The 14,512-nt window shown below is 38.5% G+C and overlaps 1 long non-coding RNA gene across 1 annotated transcript in view; it reads right to left on the minus strand.

The window, feature by feature from the left end:
* Positions 1–9,826: 9,826 nt before the first annotated feature.
* LOC113894208 overlaps positions 9,827–14,512 on the minus strand; it is a 234,109-nt gene continuing 229,423 nt past the window's right edge. The window contains exon 5 of the long non-coding RNA XR_003511515.1: positions 9,827–10,886. This is a non-coding gene — a long non-coding RNA (uncharacterized LOC113894208). The remainder of the gene's footprint in view (positions 10,887–14,512) is intronic.

The following is a 14,512-nucleotide window of genomic DNA, read 5'->3' on the forward strand; positions in this document are numbered from 1 at the left end:
CACCCCTTGCTATCTCAACACCCCTGCCCTTCTTTGATTGCCCTTCATAGCACTTTTCACCATCTGACATAGTTTTTTATTTGCTTGTTGTCTGTCTCTCTACATTTGGAATTAAGATCATGAGAGGAAGTGTTTTTGTAGGCTTTGGAAATCAGTATTTTTTTTAGTACCAAGATCTATGTGCATGGTAGATACTCAATAACTCTTTGTTGAAAAAAGTAATGGTATATCACAATGGAAGTACATAAGCACATGAATGAAATATACATACTGGGGCAGCCAGTCTCCAAGATGTGCCCCAATGAGTCCCACCTCCTGCCGTTGTGTAGTCTCCCTCCCACACTGTATCAGAATTTGTCTGTGGGGCCATAGAATAAGTGATGGTGTGTAACTTCTGAGACTAGAGTATAAAAAATAGTACAGTTTCTGCCTTGCTGTCTTGGATCACTGACCCATGCCAATATCATGAGAACACTCAGTCACCCTATGAAGAGAGTCACATGGCAAGTAATTGGACCTCTGTCCAACAACCAACACTGTTTTGCCAGCCATGTGAGTGAGTCATCTTGAAAGTGGATTCTCCAGCTCCAATCAAGTCTTTAAATGGTTGCATCCCTGGCCAACATTTTGACCACAACTTCATGGGAGATCCCAAGCCAGAACTACTCAGCTTCAGCAATTTCCAACTTCCTACAGAGACTATGTGAGTTTCATTTTTTTTTTTTTTAATGAACATTTACTGTTGCTTTAAGCTACTAATTTTAGGGTAATTTGTTATACAGAAACAGTAACTAATACACATTTTTGTACCTGGAAGTAGGATGTTGCTGCAACAAAAATCAAAAATGTGGAAGAAGCTTTGTGCTTAAACAGTGGGTAGAAACCAGAAAGATTTTGAGAAGAGTGTTAAGTGAAGGTCTAAATGGTTTTGAACAGATTTCGGAAGCCAGGTGGTCTTTGAGGAGGCTCCTGGTGAGGAAAGTGAGGAAAATGTTAATGCACACCAGAGAAAAGGGAGCCCTTGCAGCATAGAAACAGAAAGTTTAGCAATGTTATTGCCAGCGATAACATGGAAAGAAGAATAAGTATCTGGTGAACCAGGGTATCTAGCTAAGGAGATTTCCAGGCAGATTATTAAAGGTGCTCCCTGATTTAGCCTTGCTGTAAAATGTGAGAGAAGACAAAAAGCTAAAAGGAGAATTGTTAATCAGAAAAGAGCTTGGAATTTCTGGATTTGAAAAATTTCCAGCCTTTGTAGATGTCAAATGACACTAAAATTTAGAAATGACTTCTGAGCAAAGATCAAATCCAAGGCCTCTCAGGAAAGCCTGATATAGAGATGAAGGCAAGGATGTGCCTGTAAAATCCTTGCTAACATCTAGAAAGATCTAAGTCAGTGCCTTAGAGAACTGTTGGGTCAAACAACAGGGCTTCTAACAAGCTTAAGGGTGATGTCCCCAGGTATTCTTCATAGACGCTTAAGATATAGAAGTGCTTATCTCAAAGAGTTTTGTGGGCATGGTTTTGACTAATATAATGACTATCAATAATATTTATAGATTATTGACAAAGTTTTAAGAGAATAGTACTGTATTGGCAAAACCGTCTCCTGCTTGAGCTGAAAAAGAGAAAAATAATATAAAATGAAGAAAAGGACCCCAAACTTTATAGGCAGGAAGAAGTCTGAGAAAGCTATTGAACTGTAAACCTTTTTGGGAAGGGAATGATGCCTCAGAGGGCAAAAACGTGAGCCCAGAGGGTGAAGTCAGTAGCCAGAGAATTATTACCAAAACTTAACTCCCAATCAAGGAATTATGAAAAAATGCCCTGCTGAATTTCAGAATTTTCACAGACCAGTGACACTGGTAGACCCTGGTTCAATTCCTGGGTTGGGAAGATTCACTGGAGAAGAAATAGGCTACCCACTCCAGTATTCTTGGGCTTCTCTGGTGGCTCAGCTGGCAAAGAATTGGCCTGCAGTGTGGGAGACCTGGGTTCAATCCCTGGGTTGGGAAGATTCCCTTGAGAAAGGAAAGTTTATCCACCCCAGTATTCTGGCCTGGAGAATTCCATGGACTGTACAGTTCATATAGTCCATGGGGTCACAAAGAGTTTGACACGATTGAATGACTTTCACAGAGAGAGAGGGGTGATTCTAGTAGGTCTCTCCTTTCCACACTGTAGTTTTTTCACTCATATGCTACCATTATAAACTGGATTTTGGGGGGATGAGAGATGGGCATATAAGCTCACAGGCCTTCAAATCAAGATTAACTCTACTCAAGGAATTGGACCTGCTTTAGATGAGATGAGAGTCTGGACTTTAAGCTGATGCTATGATGAAATGAGAGTTTGGGGTCCTCGAAAGGAGGTGAGTATATTTTGCATGTGAGAAGCCATGAATAATTCAGAGGATGGATTGTGGTAGCCATCTCTAAGATGGCCTTCCATGATTCTCTCCCAGAATTCATGCTCTTGTATAGTCAGTCCCCTTCCACAATGAGCAAGGGCTGATCTGTGTAATTAATAGAAATATTTTGAAAGGATTTTATATAACATTCATGACCAGCTTATAAAAGTATTTGCAAGTTCTGTCTTGCTTTCTAGGATCACTCATCTGGAAGAAAGCAGCTGATGTAACACAAAGTTATTCAATCAGCCCTATGCTTGAATTCCTTTGCCCACAAAAACTGTATGAGGTAACTGTTTATTATTGTCTTAAGCTACTAAGTTTTGATGTAATTTTGTATACAGCAAAAGACAATGAATATAAACCCTAGAAGGTTAGCCCTATTTTTGGAAACTCGGATATCAAGTCACAAGTGGCCATTCCTAGAATATTAACCTTAAATGTGATGCAAGCTAACTTTCCATTCATGATCTATTTGATGTGTTTATGGTCAAGGAAAAATTATTTTATTTTCCATTATTCTTACATATTTTATTTGTAAAGTTTCAAGGAAAGATGAGGTACATTATGATTATGAGCACAGAATATACTATATTCACCAGGTGAACTTCACCCGGTCAAGAAATGTATCAGTTAATTATTGCTACATGACAACAGCCTCAAAATCAGTGATTCATTAAATTAATTTTTGACAAGAGTTCTAAGACTATTCTTCTTAATGAAGAAAGAATAGCCTCTTCAGCACTTAGTGTTAGGACAATTAGAAATCTACATGTAAAGAGAGAAGTAGGACCTTTACATCACATCATATACAAAATTAATGCAAAATTGATCAAAGACCTAAATATAAGAGCTAAAATCATAAGGCTTAAAAGAAAACATAGGGGTAAACCTTCAGGATCTTGAATTTGATATCAGTTTCTTCAGTATAACACCAAATTACAAATAACACAAGAAAAAAAAAATGAACTTCACCACAGTTAAGAATTTTTGTGCATCAAAAAAGACACTATCAAGAAAGTTAAAATACAACCCACAAAATGGGAGAAAATATTTTAAAGTCATATATCTGATAAGGGTCTAGTATCCAGACTTAGAGATGGTGAAGGACAGAGAAGCCTGGTGTGCTGCAGTCCATGGGATCACAAAGAGCTGGACATGACCGAGCGACAGAACAACACCCAGACTTTGTAAAAGACTTTCACAACACAACAATAGAAAGAAAAGAAACCCAATTTAAAAAATGAAGCGCTTGAGTAGACACAGCTGTTTTTCCAAAGATATACAAATGGCCAACAAAAAAGATGCACAACATCAGTAGTCATCAGGGAAATGAAAATGAAAGCATAGTAAGATACTATTTCCAATGCACTTGGATGACTGTAAGAGAGACAGAGAGAATAACAGGTGGTGCTGAGGCTATGGAGAGAGGATGTGGAGAAGTTGGAACCCTCCTATTTACCAGTGGAAATGCGAAATGGAAACCTGCTGCTGTGGAAACTCATTTGGTGATTCCTCAATAAATTAAATATAGAATTACCATAGTATCCAGCAATTCCAGTCCTAGGTATAAACTCAGAAGAATTGAAGACATTTGAAAAACAGTTATTCTAGCAAAAATTTACATACAAATATTCATAGCAGCATTAGTTATAATAGCCAAAGAGTAGAAATAACCTAAAAGTCCATTAATCCATGAATGGATAAACCAAATTGGTATGTCCATACAATGAAATATTATTTGACTGTAAAAAGTTGTGAACTACTGATATATGCCATAAAATATATGGATGAAACTTGAAAACATCATGCTAAATGAGAAGCCAGACACAAAAAGCCATATATGAATATGAAATACCTAGAATAGGGAAATCCATGGAGATAGAAAACAGATGAGTTGTTTTCAGGGGCTGGAGGGAGGGGCTGATGGAGAGCGACTGCTTAATGGGTACAGGTTCCCTGTGGGGTGATGAAAATATTATTGATCTAGATGATAGCGATGGTTGCCCAGCACTGTGAGTATACTAAATACAACTGAATTGTATATTTTAAAATGGTTAGAATGGCAAAAATTATTATATATATATATATTTTTTTTTTTTTTTAACTTATATGGTTCAAAACAACAGTAATTTATAAATCATCCTGAGCTTTTCTTCTATTGGTTTCACCTGGGCTTATCTATGTGTTTGCAACCAGCTGGAAGCTCAGAAGGTGGATTAGGAAGTCCAGCCAGCCTCACTCACAGGCCTAGCAGTGCTTCTCCTTGTGGCTTCTTAAACATCCATAATCTAAGCTGTTTTTCATACATGGAAGTCTCAGGGGAGTGTTCTAAGAAAGCTACAAGGCTTGGTGACGCCCTGGCCTGGAACTCACACAGCATCACTTCCATCACATTCTATTATATTGTGGTGTGTGATTAGTCGCTCAGTCCTGTCCAAGTCTTTGCGACTCCATGGACTGTAGCCTACCAGGCTCCTCTGTCCATGGGGATTCTCCAAGCAAGAATACTGGAATGGGTTGCCATGCCCTCCACCAGGGGAATCTTCCCAACTCAGGTCCTCCTCATTGCAGGTGGATTCATTACCAGATGAGCCACCAGGGAAGCCCTATTAGTCCAAAGCAGCTTGCAAAGCTGGCCCAGATTAAAGGAGGGGAAAATACATAACACCTCTTAACTATAACAGCAGCAAAGTTACCCTGCACAGATGCTGTGCAAAGAGAAATTATTGAGAACAATCTTCTAGAAGCAGCACTGACCTCATTTTCATCTTCTGATCTATATTTCATTAGATTTTTATTTTTTAGACTGAGAGAAATAATAAATTGAAAACCAAATAGCTGGGCTTAGTTTAGATAGCATTGGAGGAATATATTTTTGATAAATGTTCCTCTTTTTCTAGACTTTGGCTTAAAGCAGCTTACATTTTTGGAATTCTCTAGGATTCTTTCCTGCCTGTGGACTCCAAAGAAACCATAGTGACACTCTGTGCTGTTATTGCTTTAGACTGCCTTTAGCTGGATTTCTGTATTGCAGAAACTCTCACATTCTCACAATAATTATATGCATAGAGTCCTATGAGAATAACAATAATTTCAAAAGTATCTGATTGCATAATCAGATACCATTTTTCCTTGACTTCAGAAATGGCACTGCTATGCTAATCTTTCTTTTCCAAGCCTAGCTCTCATGCATCTTGTATAAATTATTGGTGATTCTCCAATAATTGTTTAAGTGAATGAATGAATCCAATAAATATTTGTGGTTTGGAGTTATTTTGAATAATGCCAGCAAATTTTCAGTATATGAAAGAATGATCTGCTGGCAATTAGAAGAAAAACAGAGTAAGGTGGAGCAAGTTGCGGGAAATGTTAGCTGCAGGGGGTTTCTTCAGAGGGAGTTGCCGTGTATTTTTCTGTTTGACTTTGCTATCATAGGGAACGTTGTGATAACAAGGAAATACATTCCCCTGATGAAATGTAAATATGAATGTACTGTCTGTGAATGACATCATTACACTTAAGGAGATTGGGGACAAGGTTGGCTACTTGGTCTGCACAATTCGTTAGGCAATAGGACTCTCTGAACAGTACTTCAGGCTCAGACTTCTAGAAACATGTAATGAAGTGATGAGGACTGGGAACTGGTGTGTTCTGGCTACAACTTTATGTGACCCCATGGACAGTACCCCACTAGGCTCCTCTGTCCATGGAATTCCCCAGCCAAGAATACTGGAGTGGATAGTCATTCCCATCTCCAGGAGATCTTCCCAACCCAGGGTTTGAACCTGTGTCTCCTGCATTGCAGGCAGACTCTTTACCATCTGAGCCACCAGGGAAACCCTCTCTCAGTCTCTCTCTCTCTCTCTCTCTCTATATATATATGTTATATTGTATTTGTACCTTCTTTTTAATTGAAATATATTTGACTTACAATATTTCAGATGTACAATTATACATAAATATATTTATGCATGTATACATTTTCATTATAGGTTATCAAAATTCAAAACTTGGGATTAACAGATACATACTACCATACATAAGATAGATCAATAACAAGGACCTACTGTATAGCACAGAAAACGAAATTCAGTATCTTGCACCTGTATTTTTAAATGCTCCAAAGTTGGTCATTGTCACCGCCACTGTTAATGAGGTGAGTTTGGTTCAAATATTTCTCTTGTGAGCACCTCTCATGAAGTGCCCCTACGATCAAGTCTCCAAGTCAGAGGAGAGATGCGGAATGCCCCAGGGTGATAAAAACAGATCTGACTTGTAACTCTGGCTTCCCCCTCTGTCAAGTGATGAGAATGAATACAGCAGTAGCTACACACCTCTCTCACTTCCTCTCCTGTTCAAGGAGGACTGTGAGAATTAACAGTTGATCAAAAAGCATAGTAACATCATATATCACAGAGAAGCAGACTAGAGTGAGCTTTGTGAAATTTGGGCAAACACAGGATATGTCTAATTTAGCAAAATTGGATTGGTATTCAGGCAGCTCACATCTTCGGTGCTTGAGGTTGCCCAGCATCCTTTCTGTAAAGGAATGCCAGTGACAAGGGGAATCCCTGCCTCACAATTTGCATGTAGATTTAGAAAGAAATGCAGTTTTGATCATTTGGTTTCTGTGTAACTTTAAAGTCAAAATGAAACTAGAATGTGAATATTAGAGTGTGTGAACCGTCTGAGTATGAAGTTGGACTGCTGTAGCATTCAGGAATTGGCATCATGCAACAGCAGTGTTCGATATACACACTGTCCTAGGGTCTGAGCATCAGCGGTCCTCACTGTCACTTCTCACAAGAACAGTGGAAATCAGTTATGGGAAGCTCGTAGAATTCAGCCACTTGTTGTTTGCATGCAAGAGTGTCTGGATGACCAATATTCACTGCACATTTTCTTTGTGTTTGCATTCTAGTCCTCTGTGGATAGATTTGCTAACTATATATGTATTTCCCCCCCCCAAGAACTTGAAGTGCTGATTTTTTTTTTTAATTTTTGTGGAATTATCACACATAATCATTAAAACAGATTGGAATAGAAGGAAGACTGGGCTACCCAAACACAGCCACTGTTGGCATGCATATACCAGGTTTCCCTAACTGATTTCCACTTAATAAACCCACCAGATTGACTGATGCAGCCTCCACTCTACCTGTAAAGCACTTTTCTGATGCCCTCAGCCCGCTTAACACGTTCGAGTGGCATTCTCAGAAAACATCTGAGCACGTCTGCCACCAGTTGCGTTGTCTGTTTACCAAGAGCCAGTTTCTTTGTTCCCAGACATATTTGAAATGGTTGCAATAGAAATTTGTAATGTAATTAGGAATCAGGTAAATAATAAAAATACAATGCAGAAAGAACAGTCTTAAGAAAATCAAGTTTCTTTGAAAGGCTTGATAAAAGTGAGGCATGATAAAAAAAAAATACTGTCAGATTAGGTGTAGACAAGCAACTATAAAAGACTGAAAGTAACATTAAAATCTAGCAGGATTTGCCCTCAGTATCTTTGAATTCTTGCTCCATTTTAAAGAAACTGGAAAATTGCAGCTGATACATTTAGGGTGAGTGATTGAATAGGTGAATATTGTTATTTATACTGAAATTAGTAATGAGAAATATTAATACATTTCTGGCACAGAGCTCCTAGCACCCTCGGAATTTGCTAAGTGATGAGAGTAGAAAAGGTGCCTTTTGTTACATTAATGAGGAAACTTTTGGGAAGCACCTGTGTAGCCTAAGGATGGAGGTTGGTTGGGACAATCAACCAAGTGATTAGAGGGTAGAATCTTCTACTCCCACACCAAGACCTCCTGGAAGAGAGAAGGATTGGAGGTTGAGTTCAATCATCGATGGCCAATGACTTAATCAATGATGCCTATGCAATGAAGCTCCAAAAGGAGGGCGTTTGGAGAGCTTCCTGGCAGGGAACACATGGACACTTGGGGAGAGTGCATAGCTGGGGAGGGTATGAAAGCTCTGGGCCTTCTCCCCATACCTCCCCAGCTATGCATCTCTTCCATCTGGCCATTCCTGAGTTATATTCTTTTATAGTGAACTGGTGGTCTACTAAGTAGAATGTTTCTCTTGAGTTCTGTAAGTCACTCTAGCAAATTCATTGAACCCAAGGAGGGAGTTGTTGGAAACATCAGCGTATAGCCAATGGGTCAGAAACATGCCTGAACTTATGACTGGCATCTAAAGTTGAGGGTGTGTGGGCAATCTCATGGGACTGAGTCCTTAACCTGCGGGTTCATATGCTCTCCCCAAATAGTGTAAGAACTGAGTTGAATAGAATCTGAACAGTAATTGCTTGGATATGTGGGGAGAACTCCCACATACTGGAATTGGTACCAGGATCATTAGTTGGTGTTAGAATTGGAGTTGGTGATCAGAAGTGGGATCAGAGTCATATTTATAAAATGCAAAATGAGTGAAGACATTTTTCAGGATTCTTATGTCCATAGACAAAAAAGAAAAGAAATTCAATAAAAATATTAAATTCATATCCTGCTCAGTATGTGCCATGAACTGTTTTAGACACTGGAGAAATTCTACTCATTTTTTTGTCATATTAAATCAATGAAGTATTAAGTAGGTGGCATTGTTAATCCCATTTTACAAATGAGGAACCTGAGATAGAGTGACATCAAGTTTCTTACTCTAGATTTTACAGCTGGTAAGTGATAGCACTGAAGGTCAAACCAGGCAGTCCGGTCCTTAGTCCATGCCTTCATTCACTGCCTACTACTAGCCCTCAATTCTACAGTAAAATATTTAAATACTTTATATAAGATCAAATTTAAGATATGTTTGTATCATTAAAAATATTTTACTACGGAGATATTAAAGCCTGTATAAAAGTAGAAAGAAGAGTATGATCGGCCTGTATGTACTCATCACTCAGCTTCAACAATGTTCAGTCAATGGCCAATCTTTATTGCATCCATCCCTTATTCATTTCCCCCTTGCTATTGAAACATATTAAAGTGAATTCTAGAAATAATATATTTTCATCCACAGATATTTAATAATACATCTCTAAAAGATAAGACTTCTTTTAAAAAGTATAACACAGTATCATCATCACACTTAAAAAATGAACAATAATCCCTTCAGTTCAGTCGTGTATGACTCTTTGTGATCCCCGTAGACTGCAGCATGCCAGGATTCCTTGTCCATCACTAACTCTCGGATCTTGCTCAAACTCATGTCCATTGAGTCTGTGATGCCATCCAACCATCTCATCCTCTGTCATCACCTTCTCCTCCTGCCTTCAATCTTTCCCAGCATCAGGGTCTTTTCCAATGAGTCAGTTCTTTGCATCAAGTGGCCAAAGTATTGGAGTTTCAGCTTCAGCATCAGTCCTTCCAATGAATATTCAGGACTGATTTCCTTTAGTATTGACAGGTTGGATCTCCTTACAGTCCAAGGGACTCTCAAGAGTCTTCTCAAACACCACAGTTCAAAAGCATCAATAATCCCTTAATTCAATAAAACATCCAAGCAGTATTTGAATTTCTCTGATTGTCTCAAAAATGTTTTAAGGAATTTTTCCTCCAAATAGGATGCAGATGAGATTGTTGCAATTAGTCTCTTTTAATATCTAAGGCCCCACTCTCCATCTTTTTTTCTTGCAATCCTGTTCTATAAATTTTACCAGACTAGATTTTGCTAATTTCATTCCCCATCATGTCATTTAAAGCACTTCTCTGTCTCCTGCATTTCTTATAAATTGAGAGTCACATCTAGAGATGCAACTGATTCACGTTTTGTTTGTGTAGCTTGAATACTTCATAGATGGTGATGTGATAATTCCATAAATAAGTACGCACTCTGGCTATGTCTTTTTCTGTAACATTAGCATCTACTGCCTAATCCATTATTTTATTGGGGGTTAAAAATTGTGCTAATTACTATTTCTGCTTCATTCCTCAATTCCTCAGTATTATCTGGAATATTTCCATAAATAAAAATTTGCCCTCATCAACAATTTAGTAACCCTAGGTTCTGTACAGTACAAATACTTTTCCTCTATTTACCAGTTTTCAAAATAATGAGTTATTTCCTAGCTCCTCTAAAGGGACCAATGCAGGTCTTTTTCTTCCTGCATAATTAAACCTATATGTTTCAAAATATTGATGTGTTTCAATGCACCACCGTTATTGATTCCCAGGAGTATTTTCTTTAGGCGAGGGGAACCTCTTCCATTTAGCTCTTGAGTGCTCTTGACGATAGCCCTCGAATCTTTTGCAGCTTCCTTGCTTTCTATTATGACAAAATGTCCCAGGCTGCATGTAACATTTTTAATGATATCTTTCCACATTATCCTTTTTCTATTTTTCCATGAACTGACTGACAGCTAAGAGACATGGCCATTGAGGCTTCCTGGATTTCTCTTTCAGCTGTGACCTTGTTCACACTAGGAGACTTGGGTAGCTTGCTTAATGCTCTGCCCCAGTTCCTTCATCTGTAAAATGGAATCATAATAGTCGTACTTACCTCAAGGTGTTGCTGCACAGATAAACTGAGTTAATATATGTAAGTCACTTCGAACAATACCCAGTACATAATAAAAATACGATAATGTTCGTTATTATCATTAGTCTAATAAGACAGCTTTTAGTATATCTTTCTGAAGTCTTTTAAGCAAGCCTGGCATAGTTGTGACCATACTTGATATTTACATGTTTCCTGATATTTTCCCCGTGCAATAAGATAGGCATCTATGTCATTTAACAAGCACAAGTTCTAAAAACTATGTAAAACTGTTACATAATACATATCATAATTCACCATAAAGAACAGCTGATTTCTATTTGCTCCCTATTATAAATAATACAGCAGTGAATATCTTTATAAAAAGAAGTTTTTTGTTTTTCTTTTCTGTTTAGAATTTCTTGACTATTAATTTCCAAAAGTGGAATGACCATATCCAAGTCACAACCAAATTTATTTCCTGACAGTTTGTACAGATTCATATTTACCTTGAGCTTTTCGCATGATTAAAAAAAAATGTTTATAAAAAGCCAGTTGTTTTTCATGTTCTTTTACAAAATCCAATGACATAAATATGCCATTTAGCTTAATCAGCTCTATTAAAAAGAAAGATTAATATGGTCACATATACAGTACTGTCAGCCTGGCCTCTTTTTTTTTTTTTTTTCTTTGTATTTAAGCCTTCATCTCTCCCTGGAGAAGAAAATGGCAACCCTCTCCAGTATTCTTGCCTGGAGAATTCCATGGACAGAGGAGCCTGGCAGGCTACAGTCCATGGGGTCACAAAGAGTCAGCCATGACTGAATGACTATCACACTCACTTCATCTCTACTTTCTATTTTCAAGCAATGTAACTATAATACTCTGTGCATTTTTAAAAAATTAGGGGGAGTATAGTTTCTTTACAATGTGGTGTTATTTTCTGCTGTATAGCAAAGTGAATCAGCTTAAGTATACATGAAAGTGAAAGTGTTAGTTAGTCATTTGGGTTCCACTCTTTGAGACCCCCTGGACTGTAGCCCATCCGACTCCCCTGTTCACAGAATTCTCCAGGGAAGAATACTGGAGTGGGTAGTCATTCCCTTCTCCAGATCTTGCCAACACAGGTCTCCTGCATTTCAGGCAGATTCTTTACATTCTGAGCCACCAGGGAAACCCCATAAATATTTATATATCCCCTCTTTTTAAAATTTCCTTTCGATTTAGGTTACCACAGAGCATTGACTAGAGTTCCCTGTGTTATGGTAGGTTCTCACTGGTTAAATATGTTATATGTAGAAGTACATACATGTCAATCCAAATCTCCCAATTCATCTCATCCTCCCTTTCCTCTTCAGTTCAGTTAAGTTGCTCAGTCATGTCCTATTTGAGATCCCATGGACTGCAGCATGCCAAGATTCCCTATCCATCACCAGCTCCCAGAGCTTGCTCAAACTCATGTCCATCAAGTCGGTGATGCCATTCAACCATCTTATCCTCTGTCTTCCCCTTCTCCTCCTGCCTTCAATCTTTCCCAGCATCAGAGTATTTTCCAATGAATCAGTTCTTTGCATTAGGTGGCCAAAGTAATGGAGTTTCAGCTTCAGTATCAATCCTTCCAATGAATATTCAGGACTGATTTCCTTTAGTATTGACAGGTTTGATCTCCTTGCAGTCCAAGGGACTCTCAAGAGTCTTCTCCAACACCACAGTTCAAAAGCATCAATGCTTTGGTACTCAACTTTCTTTATAGTCCAACTCTCACATCCATACATAACTATTGGAAAAACCATAGCCTTGACTAGACGGATCTTTGTCGGCAAAGTAATGTCTCTGCTTTTTAATATACTGTCTAGTGTGGTCATAGCTTTTCTTCCAAGGAGCGAGTGTCTTTTAAAAATTTCACAGCTGCAGTCACCATCTGCAGTGATTTTGGAATCCCCTCAAAAATAAAGTCTCTCACTGTTTCCATTGTTTCCCCATCTATTTCCCATGAAGTGATGGGACCAGATGCCAAGATCTTAGTTTCCTGAATGTTGAGTTTTAAGCCAACGTTTCACTCTCCTCTTTTACTTTCATCAAGAGGCTTTTTAGTTCCTCTTTGCTTTCCACCATATGGGTGGTGTCATCTGCATATCCGAGGTTATTGATATTTCTCCCAGCAATCTTGATTCCAGCTTCATCCAGCCCGGCATTTCACATGATGTCCTCTGCATATAAGTTTAACAAGCAGGGTGAGAAAATACAGCCTTGACATACTACTTCCCTGATTTGAAACCAGTATGTTGTTCCATGTCCAGTTCTAACTGGTTGCTTCTTGGCCTGCATACAGATTTCTCAGGAGGCAGGTCAGGTGGTCTGGTATTCCCATCTCTTTCAGAATTTTCCACAGCTTGTTGTGATCCACACAGTCAAAGGCTTTGGCATAGTCAATAAAGCTGAAGCAGATGTTTTTCTGGAACTCTCTTGCTTTTTCGATGATCCAACCAATGTTGGCAATTTGATCTCTGGTTCCTCTGCCTTTTCTAAAACCAGCTTGAACATCAGGAAGTTCACAGTTCATATACTGTTGGAGCCTGGCTTGGAGAATTTTGAGCATTACTTTACTAACGTGTGAGATGAGTGCAATTGTGCGGTAGTTTGGGCATTCTTTGGCATTGCCTTTCTTTGGGATTGGAATGAAAACTGACCTTTTCCAGTCCTGTGGCCACTGCTGAGTTTTCCAAATTTGCTGACATATTGAGTGCAGCACTCACAGCATCATCTTTTAGGATTTGAAATAGCTCAACTGGAATTTCATCACCTCCACTAGCTTTGTTCATAGTGATGCTTTCTAAGGCCCACTTGACTTCACATTCCAGCATGTCTGACTCTAGGTGGGTGATTACACCATGGTGGTTATCTGGGTCATGAAGATCTTTTTTGTATAGTTCTTCTGTGTATTTTGCCACCTCTTCTTAATATCTTCTGCTTCTGTTAGGTCCATACCATTTCTGTCCTTTATCATGCCCACCTTTGCATGAAATATTCCCTTGGTACATTGGTATCTCTAATTTTCTTGAAAAGATCTCGAGTCTTTCTCATTCTATTATTTTCCTCTATTTCTTTGCATTGATCACTGAGGAAGGCTTTCTTATCTCTCCTTGCTATTCTTTGGAACTCTGCATTCAAATGGTATACCTTTCCTTTTCTCCTTTGCCTTTAGTTTCTCTTCTTTTCTCAGTTATTTGTAAGGCCTCGTCAGACAACCATTTTGCCTTTTTGCATGTTTCTTGGGGATGATCTTGATCCGTGTCTCCTGTACAATGTCACGAACCTCCATCCACAGTTCATCAGGCACTCTGTCTATCAGATCTAATCCCTTGAATCTATTTGTCACTTCCACTGTATAATTGTAAGGGATTTGATTTAGGCTATACCTAAATGGTCTAGTGGTTTTTCCTACTTTCTTCAATTTAAGTCTGAATTTGGCAATAAGGAGTTCATGATCTGAGCCACAGTCAGCTCCCAGTCTTGTTTTACCTGACTGTATAGAGCTTCTCCATCTTTAGCTTCAAAGAATATAATCAATCTGATTTTGGTATTGACTACCCAGTGATGTCCATATGTATTGTCACT

The sequence above is a fragment of the Bos indicus x Bos taurus genome, chromosome 6, assembly GCF_003369695.1.
Source record: "Bos indicus x Bos taurus breed Angus x Brahman F1 hybrid chromosome 6, Bos_hybrid_MaternalHap_v2.0, whole genome shotgun sequence".
Classification (NCBI taxonomy): domain Eukaryota; kingdom Metazoa; phylum Chordata; class Mammalia; order Artiodactyla; family Bovidae; genus Bos; species Bos indicus x Bos taurus.